Below are 16,368 nucleotides of genomic sequence, written 5' to 3' on the forward strand. Positions count from 1 at the left end.
GGGGTGTGGAGGGCAAAGCGGAGAGATTCCCACACAGAGGATCAGTGCTGACCAGCACTCACCAGCCTGAGAAGCTAGTCTGCTCACCAGCCAGGGCAGGTGGGGGCTGGGAGCTGAGGCTCGGACTTCAGAGGTCAGATCCCAGAGAGAGGACTGGGGTTGGCTGTGTGAATACAGCCTGAAAGGGGCTAGTACCTCACAGCTAGCCTGGAGGGAATCCGGGAAAAAGTCTGGACCTACCTAGGAGGCAAGAGACCATTGTTTCACAGTGCATGAGGAGAGGGAATTCCTTCTCTGTCTGCCCACAGAAGGCAGAGCACCGCCTAAACGAGCTCCACAGACTGGCACGAACTATGGCTATCAGCTCAGACACCAAAGATGGGTATGAAACGCTAACACTGTTGCTGCAGCCACCAAGAATCCTGTGTGCAAGCACAGGTCACATTCACACGTGCCCTGCTCCCTGCCCCCCACCCTGGGAGCCTGTGCAGCCTGCCACTGCCAGGGTCTGGTGATTCAGGGACAAGTTCCTGGGAGAACACACGGAGCACCTCAGGCTGTTGCAACATCATGCCAGCCTCTGCCACAGCAGGCTCATCCCGCATTCCAATTAAAACTACTGTACCACTCCCTGCCCTGCCCCACCCCACTCTGGCATGAGTGAGCCAGAGCCCCCTGATCAGCTGCTACTTTAACCCCACCCTCTCTGGGCGGGAACAGAAGCCTGAGGGCAACATACACGCAGAGGTGGGGCCAAAACCATAGCTGAATCCCAGGAGCTGTACAAACAAAGAAGAGAAAGGGAAATTTCTCTGTGCACCCTCAGGAGCAGCAGATTAAATCCCCACAATCAACTTGAGGTACCCTGCATCTGTGGAATACCTGAATAGACAACGAATCAACCCAAAATTGAGGCAGTGGTCTCTGGAAGCAACTGTAGCCTTGGGGTTTGCTGCCTGCGACTGACTTGTTTCTGATTTTTATGTATATCTTAGTATAGTTTTTAGTGCTTGTTATCACTGGTGGATATGTTTATTGGTTTGGTTGCTCTCTTCTTTGTTTTTATTAATTTTTTATTTTAATAATTTTTTATTTTTAAATTATTTTATTTTATTTTATACTATTTTTAAAATTATTTTTCTTTCTTTCTTTTTTTCCTCCCTTTTCTTCTGAGCTGTGTGGTTGACCAGGTCTTGGTGCTCCCGCCTGGTGTCAGGCCTGAGCCTCTGAGGTGGAAGAGCCGAGTTCAGGACTTTGGACCACCAGAGACCTCCCAGCCCCACGTAATATCAATCAGCAAGAGCTCTCCCAGAGACCTCCGTCTAAACGTTAAGACCCAGCTCCACCCAACGGCCAGCAAGCTCCAGTGCTAGACGCCACATGCCAAACTGCTAGCAAGGCAGAACACAATGCCACCCATTAGCAGAGAGGCTGCCTAAAATCATAATAAGTTCACAGACACCCCAAAACACACCACCAGACGTGGACCTGCCCACCAGAAAGACAAGATCCAGCCCCATGCACCAGAACACAGGCACCAGTCCCCTCCACCAGGAAGCCTACACAAGCCACTGAACCAACCTCACCCACTGGGGGCAGACACCAAAAACAACGGGAACTACGAACCTGCAGCCTGCAAAAAGGAGACCCCAAACACAGTAAGTTAAGAAAAATGAGAAGACAGAGAAATATGCAGCAGATGAAGGAGCAGGGTAAAACCCACCAGACCAAACAAATGAAGAGGAAATACGCAGTCTACCTGAAAAAGAATTCAAAGTAATGATAGTAAAGATGATCCAAAATCTTGAAAATAAAATGGAGAAAATATAAGAAACGTTTAACAAGGACCTAGAAGAAATAAAGAGCAAAGAAACAATGATGAACAACACAATAAATGAAATTAAAAATTCTCTAGAAGGAATCAATATCAGAATAACTGAGGCAGAAGAATGGATAAATAACCTGGAAGATAAAATAGTGGAAATAACTACCACAGAGGAGAATAAAGAAAAAAGAATGAAAGGAATTGAGGACAGTCTCAGAGACCTCTGGGACAACATTAAATGCAACAACATTCAAATTTTAAGGGTCCCAGAAGAAGAAGAGAAAAAGAAAGGGACTGAGAAAATATTTGAAGAGATTAGAGTTGAAAACTTCCCTAACATGGGAAAGGAAATAGTTAGTCAAGTCCCGGAAATGCAGAGAGTCCCATACAGGATAAATCCAAGGAAAAACATGCCAAGACACATATTAAACAAACTATAAAAAATTAAATACAAAGAAAAAAATTAAAATCAGCAAGGGAAAAGCAACAAATAACATACAAGGGAATCCCCATAAGGTTAACAGCTGATCTTTCAGCAGAAACTCTGCAAGCCAGAAGGGAGTTGCAGGACATATTTACAGTGATGAAAGGGAAAAACCTACAACTAAGATTACTCTACCCAGCAAGGATCTCATTCAGATTCAATGGAGAAATTAAAACCTTTACAGAAAAACAAAAGTTAAGAGAATACAGCACCACAAAACCAGTTTTACCACAAATGCTTAAGGAACTTCTCTAGACAGGAAACACAAGAGAATGAAAAGACCTGCAAAAACAAACAGAAACAGTTAAGAAAATGGTAATAGGCATATACATAGCAATAATTACCTCAAATGTAAATGGATTAAATGCTCCAACTAAAAGACATGGACTGGCTGAATGGCTACAAAACAAGATCTGTATATATGCTGTCTACAAGAGAGCCACTTCAGAGCTAGGTACACACACAGACTGAAAGTGAGTAGATGGAAAAAGTTATTCCATGTAAATGGAAATCAAAAGAAAGCTGGAATAGCAATTCTCATATCAGAAAAAATAGACTTTAAAATAAAGACTATTACAAGGCACAAAGAAGGAGACTACATAATGATCAAGGGATCAATCCAAGAAGAAGATATAACAATTGTAAATATTTGTGCACCCACCATTGAAGCACTTCAATACATAAGGCAAATGCTAACAGCCATAAAAGGGGAAATCGAAAGAAACACAATCATACTAGGGGACTTTAACACCCCACTTTCACCAATGGACAGATCATCCAAAATGAAAATAAATAAGGAAATACAAGCTTTAAAAGACACTTTAAACCAGATAGACTTAATTAATATGTATAGGATATTCCATCCAAATACAACAGAATACCCTTTCTTCTCAACTGCTCATGGAACATTCTCCAGGATAGATCATATCTTGGGTCACAAATCAAGCCATGGTAAATTTAAGAAAATTGAAATTGTATCAAGTATCTTTTCTGACTGCAACTCTTTGAGAGTAGATATCAATTATAGGAGAAAATCTGTAAAAAATACAAACACATGGAGGCTAAACAACACACTACTAACTAATCAAGAGATTGCTGAAAAAATCAAAGAGGAAATAAAAAAAATACCTAGAAACAAATGACAATGAAAAGACGAAGACCAAACACCTATGGGATGCAACAAAAGCAGTTGTAAGAGGGAAGTTTATTTATTTATTTATTTATTTATTTATTTACTTACTTATGTATGGCTGTGTTGGGTCTTCGTTTCTGTGCGAGGGCTTTCTCTAGTTGCAGCAAGCGGGGACCACTCTTCATCGCGGTGTGCAGGCCTCTCACTATCGCGGCCTCTCTTGTTGTGGAGCACAGGCTCCAGACGCGCAGGCTCAGTAGTTGTGGCTCACAGGCCCAGTTGCTCCGCGGCAGGTGGGATCTTCCGAGACCAGGGCTCGAACCCATGTCTCCTGCACTGGCAGGCAGATTCTCAACCACTGTGTCACCAGGGAAGCCCAAGCGGGAAGTTTATAGCAATACAATCCTACCTCAAGAAACAAGAAACATCTCAAATAAACAACCTAAACTTACACCTAAACCAACTAGAGAAAGAAGAACAAAAAACCCCCAAAGTTAGCAGAAGGAAAGAAATCATAAAGATCAGGTCAGAAATAAATGAAAAAGAAATGAAGGATACAATAGCAAAGATCAATAAAACTAAAAGCTGGTTCCTCGAGAAGATAAAGAAAATTGATCAACCATTAGCGAGACTCATCAAGAAAAAAAGGGAGAAGACTCGAACCAATAGAATTAGAAATGAAAAAGGAAAAGTTACAATGAACACTGCAGAAATATAAAGCATCATAAGAGACTACTACAAGCAACTCTATGCCAATTAAATGGACAACCTGGAAGAAATGGACAAATTCTTAGAAAAGCACAACCTTCCGAGACTGAACCAGGAAGTAATAGAAAATGTGAACAGACCAATCACAAGCACTGAAATTGAGACTGTGATTAAAAATCTTCCAACAAACAAAAGCTCAGGACCAGATGGCTTCACAGGTGAATTCTACCAAACATTTCGAGAGGAGCTAACACCTATCCTTCTCAAACTCTTCCAAAATATAGCAGAGGGAGGAACACTCCCAAACTCATTCTATGAGGCCACCATCACCCTGATACCAAAACAAGACAAAGATGTTACAAAAAAAGAAAACTACAGGCCAATATCACTGATGAACACAGATACAAAATCCTCCACAAAATACTAGCAAACAGAATCCAACAGCACATTAAATGAATCATACACCATCATCGAGTGGGGTTTATCCCAGCAATGCAAGGATTCTTCAATATATGCAAATCAATCAATGTGATACACCATATTAACAAACTGAAGGAGAAAAACCATATGATCTCTCAATAGATGCACAAAAAGCTTTTGACAAAATTCAACACCCATTTATGATAAAAACTCTCCAGAAAGTAGGCATAGAGGGAACTTTCCTCAACATAATAAAGGCCATATATGACAATCCCACAGCCAATATTGTCCTCAGTGGTGAAAAACTGAAACCATTTCCACTAAGTTCAGGAACAGGACAAGGTTGCTCACTCTCACCACTATTATTCAACATAGTTTTGGAAATTTTAGCCACAGCAATCTGAGAAGAAAAAGAAACAAAAGGAATCCAAATCAGAAAAGAAAAAATAAAACTGTCACTGTTCACAGATGACATGATACTGTACCTAGAGAATCCTAAAGATGCTACCAGAAAACTACTAGTGCTAATCAATGAATTTGGTAAAGTAGCAGGATACAAAATTAATGCACAGAAATCTCTTGCATTCCTATACACTAATAATGAAAAATCAATAAGAGAAATTAAGGAAACACTCCCATTTACCACTGCAAGAAAAAGAGTAAAATACCTAGGAACAAACCTACCTAGTGAGACAAAAGACCGTATGCAGAAAATTATAAGACACTGATGAAAGAAATTAAAGATGATACAAACTGATGGAGAGATATACCATGTTCTTGAATTGGAAGAATCAACATTGTGAAAATGACTATACTACCCAGAGCAATCTACAGATTCAGTGCAATCCCTATCAAACTACCAATGGCATTTTTCATAGAACTAGAACAAAAAATTGCACAATTTGTATGGAAACACAAAAGACCCCAAACAGCCAAAGCAATCTTGAGAAAGAAAAACGGAGTTGGAGGAATCAGTCTCCCTGACTTCAGGCTATACTGCAAAGTTACAGTAACCAGTTACAAAGTTACAGTATACAGTTACAGTATACTACAAAGTTACAGTAACCAAGACAGTATGGTACTGGCACTAAAACAGAAATATAGATCAATGGAACAGGATAGAAAGCCCAGAGATAATCTGACGCACATATGGTCACCTTATTTTTGATAAAGGAGGCAAGAATATACAATGGAGAAAAGGCAGCCTCTTCAATAAGTGGTGCTGGGAAAACTGGACAGCTACATGTAAAAGAATGAAATTGGAACACTCCCTAACACCATACACAAAAATAAACTCAAAATGGATTAAAGACCTAAATGTAAGGCCAGACACTATCAAACTCTTAGAGGAAAACATAGGCAGCACACTCTATGACATAAATCACAGCAAGATCCTTTTGACCCACCCCTTAGAGAAATGGAAATAAAAAGAAAAATAAACAAATGGGACCTAATGAAACTTAAAAGCTTTTGCACAGGAAAGGAAACCATAAACAAGAGGAAAGACAGCCCTCAGAATGGCAGAAAATCTTTGCAAACGAATCAACTGACAAAGGATTAATCTCTGAAATACAAGCAGCTCAGTCAGCTCAATATCAAAAAAAAAAACCCAATCCAAAAATGTGCAGAAGACCTAAACAGACATTTCTCCAAAGAAGATATACAGATTGCCAACAAACACATGAAAGGATGCTCAACATCACTAATCTTTAGAGAAATGCAAATCAAAACTACAATGAGGTATCACCTCACATCAGTCAGAATGGCCATCATCAAAAATCTAGAAACAATAAATGCTGGAGAGGGTGTGGAGAAAAGGGAACCCTCTTGCACTGTTGGTGGGAATGTAAATTGATACAGCCACTATGGAGAACAGTATGGAAGTTCCTTAAAAAACTAAAAATAGAACTATGATACGACTCAGCAATCCCACTACTGGGCATATACCCTGAGAAAACCATAATACAAAAAGAGTCATGTACCACAGTGTTCATTGCAGCTCTATTTACAATAGCCAGGACATGGAAGCAACCTAAGTGTCCATCAACAGATGAATGGATAAAGAAGATGTGGCACATATATACAATGGAATATTACTCAGCCATAAAAAGAAATGAAATTGAGTTATTTGTAGTGAGGTGCATAGACCTAGAGTCTGTCATACAGAGTGAAGTAAGTCAGAAAGAGAAAAAAAATACCATATGCTAACACATATATATGGAATATATATTTTTAAAAAATGGTCATGAAGAACCTAGGGGCAGGACAGGAACAAAGATATAGACCTACTAGAAAATGGACTTGAGGACACGGGGAGGGGGAAGGGTAAGCTGGGACAAAGTGAGATAGTGGCATGGACTAATATACACTGCCAAATGTAAAACCAATAGCTAGTGGGAAGCAGCTGTATAGCACAGGGAGATCAGCTCGGTGCTTTGTGACCACCTAGAGGGGTGGGATAAGGAGGGTGGGAGGGAGGGAGGGAGGGAGACGCAAGAGGCAAGAGATATGGGGATATATGTATATGTATAACTGATTCACTTTGTTATACAACTGAAACTAACACACCATTGTAAAGCAATTATACTGCAATAAAGATGTTAAAAAAAAAGGAAAAAAAAAAAAAGAGTCAGACTAGAGATTAACCAAGATGGCGGAGTAGAAGGACGTGCTCTCACTCCCTCTTGCGAGAGCACCAGAATCACAACTGGCTGCTGGACAATCATTGACAGGAAGACCCTGGACTTCACCAAGGAGGACACCCCACGTCCAAGGACAGAGGAGAAGCCACAGTGAGACGGTAGGAGGGGCGCAATCAGAGTAAAATCAAATCCCATAACTGCTGGGTGGGTGACTCACAGACTGGCGAACACTTATACCACAGAAGTCCACCCACTGGAGTGAAGGTTCTGAGCCCCACCTCAGGCTTCCCAACCTGGGGGTCCGGCAAAGGGAGGAGGAATTCCTAGAGAATCAGACTTTGAAGTCTAGTGGGAATTGATTGCAGGACTGTGACAGGACTGGGGGAAACAGAGACCCCACTCTTGGAGGGCACACACAAAGTAATGTGTGCATCGGGACCCAGGGGAAGGAGCAGTGACCCTGGGGGAGACTGAACCAGACGTACCTGCTGGTGTTGGGGGGGTCTCCTGCAGAGGCGAGTGGTGGCTCTGTTGCACCGTGGGGATAAGGACACTGGCAGCAGAGGTCCTGGGAAGTTCTCCTTGGCGTGAGCCCTCCCAGAGTCTGCCATTAACCCCACCAAAGAGCACGGGTAGGCTCCAGTGTTGGGTTGCCTCAGGCAAAACAACCAACAGGGAGGGAACCCAGCCCCACCCATCAACAGTCAAGTGGATTAAGGTTTTACTGGGCTCTGATCGCCACAGCAACAGGGAGGGAACCCAGCCCCACCCATCAACAGTCAAGTGGATTAAGGTTTTACTGAGCTCTGACCGCCACAGCAACAGTCATCTCTACCCACCACCAGAGCCTCCCATCAAGCCTCTCAGATAGCCTCAACCACCAGAGGGCAGACAACAGAAGCAAGAAAAACTACAATCCTGCAGCCTGTGGACCAAAAACCACAGTTACAGAAAGACAGAGAAGATGAAAAGGCAGAGGGCTATGTACCAGATGAAGGAACAAGAAAAAACCCCAGAAAAACAACTAAATGAAGTGGAGATAGGCAACCTTCCAGAAAAAGAATTCAGAATAATGATAGTGAAGATGATCCAGGACCTCGGAATAAGAATGGAGGCAAAGATTGAGAAGATGCAAGAAATGATTAACAAAGACCTAGAAGAATTAAAGAACAAACAAACAGAGATGACCAATACAATAACTGAAATGAAAACTACACTAGAAGGAATCAATAGCAGAATAACTGAGGCAGAAGAACGGATAAGTGACCTGGAAGACAGAATGGTGGAATTCACTGCTGCGGAACAGACTAAAGAAAAAAGAATAAAAAGAAATGAAGACAGCCTAAGAGACCTCTGGGACAACATTAAACGCAACAACATTCGCATTATAGGGGTCCCAGAAGGAGAAGAGAGAGAGAAAGGACCAGAGAAAATATTTGAAGAGATTATAATCGAAAACTTCCCTAACATGGGAAAGGAAATAGCCACCCAAGTCCAGGAAGCGCAGAGAGTCCCATACAGAATAAACCCAAGGAGAAACACGCCGAGACACATAGTAATCAAAGTGGCAAAAATTAAAGACAAAGAAAAATTATTGAAAGCAGCAAGGGAAAAACGACAAATAACATACAAGGGAACCCCCATAAGGTTAACAGCTGATTTCTCAGCAGAAACTCTGCAAGCCAGAAGGGAGTGGCATGAAATACTTAAAGTGATGAAAGGGAAGAACCTACAACCAAGATTACTCTACCCAGCAAGGATCTCATTTAGATTTGATGGAGAAATCAAAAGCTTTACAGACAAGCAAAAGCTAAGAGAATTCAGCACCACCAAACCAGCTCTACAACAAATGCTAAAGGAACTTCTCTAAGTGGGAAACACAAGAGAAGAAAAGGACCTACAAAAACAAACCCAAAACAATTAAGAAAATGGTCATAGGAACATACATATCGATAATTACCTTAAACGTGAATGGATTAAATGCCCCAACCAAAAGACATAGACTGGCTGAATGGATACAAAAACAAGACCCATATATATGCTGTCTACAAGAGACCCACTTCAGACCTAGGGACACATACAGACTGAAAGTGAGGGGATGGAAAAAGATATTCCATGCAAATGGAAATCAAAAGAAAGCTGGAGTAGCTATACTCATATCAGATAAAATAGACTTTAAAATAAAGAATGTTACAAGAGACAAGGAAGGACACTACATAATGATCCAGGGATCAATCCAAGAAGAAGATATAACAATTATAAATATATATGCACCCAACATAGGAGCACCTCAATACATAAGGCAACTGCTAACAGCTATAAAAGAGGAAATCGACAGTAACACAATAATAGTGGGGGACTTTAACACCTCACTTACACCAATGGACAGATCATCCAAAATGAAAATAAATAAGGAAACAGAAGCTTTAAATGACACAATAGACCAGATAGATTTAATTGATATATATAGGACATTCCATCCAAAAACGGCAGATTACACGTTCTTCTCAAGTGCACACGGAACATTCTCCAGGATAGATCACATCTTGGGTCACAAATCAAGCCTCAGTAAATTTAAGAAAATTGAAATCATATCAAGCATCTTTTCTGACCACAACGCTATGAGATTAGAAATGAATTACAGGGAAAAAAACGTAAAAAAGACAAACACATGGAGGCTAAACAATACGTTACTAAATAACCAAGAGATCACTGAAGAAATCAAACAGGAAATAAAAAAATACCTAGAGACAAATGACAATGAAAACACGACGACCCAAAACCTATGGGATGCAGCAAAAGCGGTTCTAAGAGGGAAGTTTATAGCTATACAAGCCTACCTAAAGAAACAAGAAAAATCTCAAGTAAACAATCTAACTTTACACCTAAAGAAACTAGAGAAAGAAGAACAAACAAAACCCAAAGTTAGCAGAAGGAAAGAAATCATAAAGATCAGAGCAGAAATAAATGAAATAGAAACAAAGAAAACAATAGCAAAGATCAATAAAACTAAAAGTTGGTTCTTTGAGAAGATAAACAAAATTGATAAGCCATTAGCCAGACTCATCAAGAAAAAGAGGGAGAGGACTCAAATCAATAAAATCAGAAATGAAAAAGGAGAAGTTACAACAGACACCGCAGAAATACAAAACATCCTAAGAGACTACTACAAGCAACTTTATGCCAATAAAATGGACAACCTGGAAGAAATGGACAAATTCTTAGAAAGGTATAACCTTCCAAGACTGAATCAGGAAGAAACAGAAAATATCAACAGACCAATCACAAGTAATGAAATTGAAACTGTGATTAAAAATCTTCCAACAAACAAAAGTCCAGGACCAGATGGCTTCACAGGTGAATTCTATCAAACATTTAGAGAAGAGCTAAAACCCATCCTTCTCAAACTCTTCCAAAAAATTGCAGAGGAAGGAACTCTCCCAAACTCATTCTATGAGGCCACCATCACCCTGATACCAAAACCAGACAAAGACACTACAAAAAAAGAAAATTACAGACCAATATCACTGATGAATATAGATGCAAAAATCCTCAACAAAATACTAGCAAACAGAATCCAACAACACATTAAAAGGATCATACACCACGATCAAGTGGGATTTATCCCAGGGATGCAAGGATTCTTCAATATACGCAAATCAATCAATGTGATACACCATATTAACAAATTGAAGAATAAAAACCATATGATCATCTCAATAGATGCAGAAAAAGCTTTTGACAAAATTCAACACCCATTTATGATAAAAACTCTCCAGAAAGTGGGCATAGAGGGAACCTACCTCAACATAATAAAGGCCATATATGACAAACCCACAGCAAACATCATTCTCAATGGTGAAAAACTGAAAGCATTTCCTCTAAGATCAGGAACGAGACAAGGATGTCCACTCTCACCACTATTATTCAACATAGTTCTGGAAGTCCTAGCCACGGCAATCAGAGAAGAAAAAGAAATAAAAGGAATACAAATTGGAAAAGAAGAAGTAAAACTGTCACTGTTTGCGGATGACATGATACTATACATAGAGAATCCTAAAACTGCCACCAGAAAACTGCTAGAGCTAATTAATGAATATGGTAAAGTTGCAGGTTACAAAATTAATGCACAGAAATCTCTTGCATTCCTATACACTAATGATGAAAAATCTGAAAGAGAAATTATGGAAACACTCCCATTTACCATTGCAACAAAAAGAATAAAATACCTAGGAATAAACCTACCTAAGGAGACAAAAGACCTGTATGCAGAAAACTATAAGACACTGATGAAAGAAATTAAAGATGATACCAACAGATGGAGAGATATACCATGTTCTTGGATTGGAAGAATCAACATTTTGAAAATGAGTATACTACCCAAAGCAATCTACAGATTCAATGCAATCCCTATCAAAGTACCAATGGCATTTTTTACGGAGCTAGAACAAATCATCTTAAAATTTGTATGGAGACACAAAAGACCCCGAATAGCCAAAGCAGTCTTGAGGCAAAAAAATGGAGCTGGAGGAATCAGACTCCCTGACTTCAGACTATACTACAAAGCTACAGTAATCAAGACAATATGGTACTGGCACAAAAACAGAAACATAGATCAATGGAACAAGATAGAAAGCCCAGAGATTAACCCACGCACCTATGGTCAACTAATCTATGACAAAGGAGGCAAAGATATACAATGGAGAAAAGACAGTCTCTTCAATAAGTGGTGCTGGGAAAACTGGACAGCCACATGTAAAAGAATGAAATTAGAATACTCCCTAACACCATACACAAAAATAAACTCAAAATGGATTAGAGACCTAAATATAAGACTGGACACTATAAAACTCTTAGAGGAAAACATAGGAAGAACACTCTTTGACATAAATCACAGCAAGATCTTTTTCGATCCACCTCCTAGAGTAATGGAAATAAAAACAAAAATAAACAAGTGGGACCTAATGAAACTTCAAAGCTTTTGCACAGCAAAGGAAACCATAAACAAGACGAAAAGACAACCCTCAGAATGGGAGAAAATATTTGCAAATGAATCAACGGACAAAGGATTAATCTCCAAAATATATAAACAGCTCATTCAGCTCAATATCAAAGAAACAAACACCCCAATCCAAAAATGGGCAGAAGACCTAAATAGACATTTCTCCAAAGAAGACATACAGATGGCCACGAAGCACATGAAAAGATGCTCAACATCACTAATTATTAGAGAAATGCAAATCAAAACTACAATGAGGTATCACCTCACTCCTGCTAGAATGGGCATCATCAGAAAATCTACAAACAACAAATGCTGGAGAGGGTGTGGAGAAAAGGGAACCCTCTTGCACTGTTGGTGGGAATGTAAATTGATACAGCCACTATGGAGAACAATATGGAGGTTCCTTAAAAAACTAAAAATAGAATTACCATATGACCCAGCAATCCCACTACTGGGCATATACCCAGAGAAAACCGTAATTCAAAAAGACACGTGCACCCGAATGTTCATTGCAGCACTATTTACAATAGCCAGGTCATGGAAGCAACCTAAATGCCCATCAACAGACGAATGGATAAAGAAGTTGTGGTACATATATACGATGGAATATTATTCAGCCATAAAAAGGAACGAAATTGAGTCATTTGTTGAGACGTGGATGGATCTAGAGACTGTCATACAGAGTGAAGTAAGTCAGAAAGAGAAAAACAAATATCGTATGTTAATGCATGTATGTGGAACGTAGAAAAATGGTACAGATGAGCCAGTTTGCAGGGCAGAAGTTGAGACACAGATGTAGAGAATGGACATATGGACACCAAGGGGGGAAAACTGCGATGAGGTGGGGATGGTGATGTGCTGAATTGGGCGATTGGGATTGACATGTATACACTGATGTGTATAAAACTGATGCCTAATAAGAACCTGCAGTATAAAAAAACAAACAAAACAACTAATACTAAACTTTCATTGGGTTATTTGTATGGAAATATGTTAATATAAATGTTTCAGACATTACATGAAATTTCTAAAAATCTTATATTTGTATTTGTATGGAAATATGTTAATATAAATGTTTCAGACATTACATGAAATTTCTAAAAATCTTATATTTGTATTTGTATGGAAATATGTATGGAAATATGTTAATATAAATGTTTCAGACATTACATGAAATTTCTAAAAATCTTATATTTGTATTTGTATGGAAATATGTATGGAAATATGTTAATATAAATGTTTCAGACATTACATGAAATTTCTAAAAATCTTATATTTGTATTTGTATGGAAATATGTATGGAAATATGTTAATATAAATGTTTCAGACATTACATGAAATTTCTAAAAATATTATATTTGTATTTGTATGGAAATATGTATGGAAATATGTTAATATAAATGTTTCAGACATTACATGAAATTTCTAAAAATCTTATATTTGTATTTGTATGGAAATATGTATGGAAATATGTTAATATAAATGTTTCAGACATTACAGGAAACGTCTAAAAATCTTATATGTTCTGGTATAATGTTATAAGTAATAATCCTAGTTATTACTTTAAAATGTATATCTCAGAAATAACTAATTTTCTTGTCAACTGCATTATTATGAACTTTCATCAAATCTTTAACCATGGTCATTTTTAAGTCTTTTGTCATTTACAGACAGTTCTGGGTGTACTCTGATGATTTTGCAAATATGTTCCTATAAAAGAGTTTCATCTTCAAGAAATTCATGGAAAAGACTCTGACAAGTACAGGTTTCTGGTAACTGACTGTACTGCTGAACTGAATGAATAAGCATTTTCAGAACTCTAATGAAAAACTGATGAACTCATAAAAGTGCTAACAAAAGATCAAGATGAAAAAAAAAGAAATTAATTACATGGGACTGAGTGAACTGATGAGGATGAGTATAATTTTTGTGACTTTCTGTCTGAATTAAAAAAAAAAAATCCCACAAGGACTCAGAGGAAAAGAATATACAAATCAATTTTCACTGCAAAGTAAAGGAGCTGTTACAGTGGAGGATTACTGGACTGAATGTCAATATTATGACATAGTATAAGTGTGTTTCATGTTTGGTAATTGCAATCATTGTTGCTTTTGTTGTGGTCATCCATGTACAATGCTTGGTGTCAGTCTATCTATCTCTTGTAAAAATAAAATACAGTGTGTGTGTGTGGAAAAAAAAAAAAAAAAGAGTCATATACCACAATGTTCATTACAACTCTAATTACAATAGCCAGGATATGGAAGCAACCTAAGTGTCCATCATCAGATGAATGGATAAAGAAAATGTGGCACATATATACAATGGAATATTACTCAGCCATAAAAAGAAATGAAATTGAGTTATTTGTAGTGAGGTGGATGGACCTAGAGTCTGTCATACAGCGTGAAGTAAGTCAGAAAGAGAAAAACAAATACCATATGCTAGCACATATATAGGGAATACTAAAAAAAATGTTTCTGATTACCCTAGGGGCAGGACAGGAATAGAGACGCAGAAGTAGAGAATGGACTTGAGGACACGGGGAGGGGGAATGGTAAGCTGGGACGAAGTGAGAGAGTACCATTGACATATATACACTACCAAATGTAAAATATATTGCTAGTGGGAAGCAGCTGCATAGCACAGGGAGATCAGCTCGGTGCTTTGTGCCCACCTAGAGGGGTGGGATAGGAAGGGTGGGAGGGAGATGCAAGTGGGAGGGGATATGGGGATATATGTATACATATAGCTGATTCACTTTGTTATACAGCTGAAACTAACACAACATTGTAAAGCAATTATACTGTAATAAAGATGTTAAAAAATAATAAAATGGAAAGAAATGAAAATAAAAGTTCTATTTTAGGACTTCCTTGGCGGTCCAGTGGTTAAGACTATGCGCTTCCACTGCAGGCGGCATGGTTTGATCCGTGGTCAGTGAACTAAGTTCCGCATACCGAATTGTGCTGCCAGAATAAGTAAAATGCTATTTTACTGACTAACTAGCGCATGGAAATGTGCTCTGCATCATTAGTCATTAGGGAAACGCAAGTCAGTGCCAAAATGTGATACTTTACACCCACCAGGATGGCAAGAATATAAAAAATAGAAGATAAGTGTTGGTGAAGATGTGGGGTAATTGCAATCCTCATACATTGCTGTTAGGAATGCAAAATGGTACATCCACTATGGAAAACAGCCTGGTGTTTCCTCAATAAATTAAACCTACAATTACCATATGACCCAGACATCCCATGCCTAGATATGTAACCAAAAGAACTGAAAACAGGTATTCAAACAGAAACTTCTACATGACTCTTCATAGTGGCACTATCTATAATTGCCGAAAGTTGGATATTTGGGAAATAATTCAAATATCCATTTACAGATGAATGAGTAAATGAAATGAGGTATAGCCATAATAAGGAATATCATTGGGTCATAAAAATGAATGAAGCACTGATACATGCTACAACATGAATGAACTTTGAAAACATTATGCTAAGTGAAAGGAGCTGGACACAAAAGGTCACATATTGTATGATTCCCTTTATATGAAATGTGCAGAATGGGTAAATTCATAGAGATAGATCCCGGAGCTCAAAGGTGGAGGGGGAAATAGAGAGTGACTGCTAATAGGTAGGAAGTTTACTTTTCAGGTGATGAAAATATCTTGGAACTAGATAGAAGTGGTCACAACATTGTGAATGTACTAGATACACGGAATTGAACACTTTATAATGGTCAAAATGGTGAATTTTATGTTATTGAATTTTACCTCAAGAAAAAAATGCTATTTTATCATACATTTTTCTTGTTAATCTGGATTTCTCCTATAATAATATATTGTTAACACCCTTCCACAACATACAATCATCATTTTGGGGGGTCTTTAAAATCTTTAAGTGTTATGTATTCAAGCCACTCTTTATTTTTGTAAATGGCAGTATGTTATAAAATAATATAGTTTGTCTCATTTTGCAAGAATTCTCTTTAGGCACGTTGATAGCTTGAGATATCACAACCAATTACATATTGAGTTACTCTTAATCACGTAACTTTTGGTGTAGAAATTTCATTTTTATAGCAACAGATACACATATTCATGTAAGATGTGGGTGTGGTTAAACACTTTTCATACAGCATGTAAGGCTT

Source organism: Balaenoptera acutorostrata, chromosome 2, assembly GCF_949987535.1.
Source record: "Balaenoptera acutorostrata chromosome 2, mBalAcu1.1, whole genome shotgun sequence".
Lineage (NCBI taxonomy): Eukaryota > Metazoa > Chordata > Mammalia > Artiodactyla > Balaenopteridae > Balaenoptera > Balaenoptera acutorostrata.